Source organism: Euprymna scolopes, chromosome 27 (assembly GCF_053919585.1).
Source record: "Euprymna scolopes isolate OS-2025 chromosome 27, ASM5391958v1, whole genome shotgun sequence".
NCBI lineage: Eukaryota > Metazoa > Mollusca > Cephalopoda > Sepiida > Sepiolidae > Euprymna > Euprymna scolopes.
This window is the reverse complement of record NC_136508.1, coordinates 90821005-90826004: the sequence shown is the minus strand read 5'-3', so window position 1 is coordinate 90826004 and position 5000 is coordinate 90821005. Positions and strand designations below refer to the sequence as shown.

At 21.5% G+C, this 5000-nt stretch overlaps 1 protein-coding gene across 1 annotated transcript in view; it reads right to left on the bottom strand.

The window, feature by feature from the left end:
• LOC145248739 (uncharacterized) overlaps nucleotides 1–5000 on the bottom strand; it is a 123574-nt gene that overhangs the window by 47559 nt on the left and 71015 nt on the right. The window lies entirely within an intron of this gene.

The window sequence follows — 5000 nt, the reverse complement described above, 5'->3', positions numbered from 1 at the left end:
TGGATATGTGTGATATATATATATATATATATACCTATGGATATGTGTGTATATATATATATATATATATATATACCTATGGATATGTGTGTATATATATATATATATATATATATACCTATGGATATGTGTGTATATATATATATATATATATATACCTATGGATATGTGTGTGTATATATATATATATACCTATGGATATGTGTGTCTATATATATATATATACCTATGGATATGTGTGTCTATATATATATATATACCTATGGATATGTGTGTCTATATATATATATATATATACCTATGGATATGTGTGTGTATATATATATATATACCTATGGATATGTGTGTATATATATATATATAGCTATGGATATGTGTATATATATATATACATATATATATATATACCTATGGATATGTGTGTATATATATATATATACCTATGGATATGTGTGTATATATATATATACCTATGGATATGTGTGTATATATATATATATATACCTATGGATATGTGTGTATATATATATATATATATACCTATGGATACGTGTGTATATATATATATATACCTATGGATATGTGTGTATATATATATATATACCTATGGATATGTGTGTATATATATATATATACCTATGGATATGTGTGTATATATATATATATACCTATGGATATGTGTGTATATATATATATATACCTATGGATATGTGTGTATATATATATATATACCTATGGATATGTGTGTATATATATATATATACCTATGGATATGTGTGTATATATATATATATACCTATGGATATGTGTGTATATATATATATATATACCTATGGATATGTGTGTATATATATATATATATACCTATGGATATGTGTGTATATATATATATATATACCTATGGATATGTGTGTATATATATATATACCTATGGATATGTGTGTATATATATATATATACCTATGGATATGTGTGTATATATATATATATATACCTATGGATATGTGTGTATATATATATATACCTATGGATATGTGTGTATATATATATATATACCTATGGATATGTGTGTATATATATATATACCTATGGATATGTGTGTGTATATATATACCTATGGATATGTGTGTATATATATATATATACCTATGGATATGTGTGTGTATATATATATATATATATACCTATGGATATGTGTGTATATATATATATACCTATGGATATGTGTGTATATATATATATATATACCTATGGATATCTGTGTATATATATATATATACCTATGGATATCTGTGTATATATATATACCTATGGATATCTGTGTATATATATATATATACCTATGGATATCTGTGTATATATATATATATACCTATGGATATCTGTGTATATATATATATATACCTATGGATATCTGTGTATATATATATATATACCTATGGATATCTGTGTATATATATATATATATACCTATGGATATCTGTGTATATATATATATATATACCTATGGATATCTGTGTATATATATATATATACCTATGGATATCTGTGTATATATATATATATACCTATGGATATGTGTGTATATATATATATATATACCTATGGATATGTGTGTATATATATATATATATACCTATGGATATGTGTGTATATATATATATATACCTATGGATATGTGTGTATATATATATATATATACCTATGGATATGTGTGTATATATATATATATATACCTATGGATATGTGTGTATATATATATATATATACCTATGGATATGTGTGTATATATATATATATATACCTATGGATATGTGTGTATATATATATATATATATACCTATGGATATGTGTGTATATATATATATATATACCTATGGATATGTGTGTATATATATATATATACCTATGGATATGTGTGTATATATATATATATACATATGGATATGTGTGTATATATATATATATACATATGGATATGTGTGTATATATATATATATACCTATGGATATGTGTGTATATATATATACCTATGGATATGTGTGTATATATATATACCTATGGATATGTGTGTATATATATATATATACCTATGGATGTGTGTATATATATATATACCTATGGATATGTGTATATATATATATATTCCTATGGATATGTGTATGTATATATATATATACCTATGGATATGTGTATGTATATATATATATACCTATTGATATGTGTATGTATATATATATATACCTATGGATATGTGTATGTATATATATATATACCTATGGATATGTGTGTATATATATATATATACCTATGGATATGTGTGTATATATATATATATACCTATGGATATGTGTGTCTTTATATATATATATACCTATGGATATGTGTGTGTATATATATATATATATACCTATGGATATGTGTGTGTATATATATATATACCTATGGATATGTGTGTATATATATATATATAGCTATGGATATGTGTATATATATATATACATATATATATATATATATACCTATGGATATGTGTGTATATATATATATATACCTATGGATATGTGTGTATATATATATATACCTATGGATATGTGTGTATATATATATATATATATACCTATGGATATGTGTGTATATATATATATATACCTATGGATATGTGTGTATATATATATATATATACCTATGGATACGTGTGTATATATATATATATACCTATGGATATGTGTGTATATATATATATATACCTATGGATATGTGTGTATATATATATATATACCTATGGATATGTGTGTATATATATATATATACCTATGGATATGTGTGTATATATATATATATACCTCTGGATATGTGTGTATATATATATATATACCTATGGATATGTGTGTATATATATATATATATACCTATGGATATGTGTGTATATATATATATATACCTATGGATATGTGTGTATATATATATATATATACCTATGGATATGTGTGTATATATATATATATACCTATGGATATGTGTGTATATATATATATATACCTATGGATATGTGTGTATATATATATATATACCTATGGATATGTGTGTGTATATATATATATATATACCTATGGATATGTGTGTGTATATATATATATATATACCTATGGATATGTGTGTGTATATATATATATATATACCTATGGATATGTGTGTATATATATATATACCTATGGATATGTGTGTATATATATATATATACCTATGGATATCTGTGTATATATATATATATACCTATGGATATCTGTGTATATATATATATATACCTATGGATATCTGTGTATATATATATATATACCTATGAATATCTGTGTATATATATATATATACCTATGGATATCTGTGTATATATATATATATACCTATGGATATCTGTGTATATATATATATATATATGGATATCTGTGTGTATATATATATATATATACCTATGGATATCTGTGTATATATATATATATATACCTATGGATATCTGTGTATATATATATATATACCTATGGATATCTGTGTATGTATATATATATATATACCTATGGATATCTGTGTATATATATATATATACCTATGGATATCTGTGTATATATATATATATACCTATGGATATGTGTGTATATATATATATACCTATGGATATGTGTGTATATATATATATACTCTGGATATGTGTGTATATATATATATACCTATGGATATGTGTGTATATATATATATATATACCTATGGATATGTGTGTATATATATATATACCTATGGATATGTGTGTATATATATATATACCTATGGATATGTGTGTATATATATATATACCTATGGATATGTGTGTATATATATATATACCTATGGATATGTGTGTATATATATATATATATACCTATGGATATGTGTGTATATATATATATACCTATGGATATGTGTGTATATATATATATACCTATGGATATGTGTGTATATATATATACCTATGGATATGTGTGTATATATATATATATACCTATGGATATGTGTGTATATATATATATATACCTATGGATATGTGTGTTTATATATATATATACCTATGGATATGTGTGTTTATATATATATATACCTATGGATATGTGTGTGTATATATATATACCTATGGATATGTGTGTATATATATATATACCTATGGATATGTGTGTATATATATATATATACCTATGGATATGTGTGTATATATATATATATATATCTATGGATATGTGTGTATATATATATATATACCTATGGATATGTGTGTATATATATATATATACCTATGGATATGTGTGTATATATATATATATACCTATGGATATGTGTGTATATATATATATATACCTATGGATATGTGTATATATATATATATATATATATATATGGATATGTGTGTGTATATATATATATATACCTATGGATATGTGTGTATATATATATATATACCTATGGATATGTGTGTATATATATATATATACCTATGGATATGTGTGTATATATATATATATACCTATGGATATGTGTGTATATATATATATATATACCTATGGATATGTGTGTATATATATATATACCTATGGATATGTGTGTATATATATATATATATATATATATACCTATGGATATGTGTGTATATATATATATATACCTATGGATATGTGTGTATATATATATATATACCTATGGATATGTGTGTGTATATATATATATATACCTATGGATATGTGTGTATATATATATATATACCTATGGATATGTGTGTATATATATATATATATATATACCTATGGATATGTGTGTATATATATATATATATATACCTATGGATATGTGTGTATATATATATATATATACCTATGGATATGTGTGTATATATATATATACCTATGGATATGTGTGTATATATATATATATACCTATGGATATGTGTGTATATATATATATATATACCTATGGATATG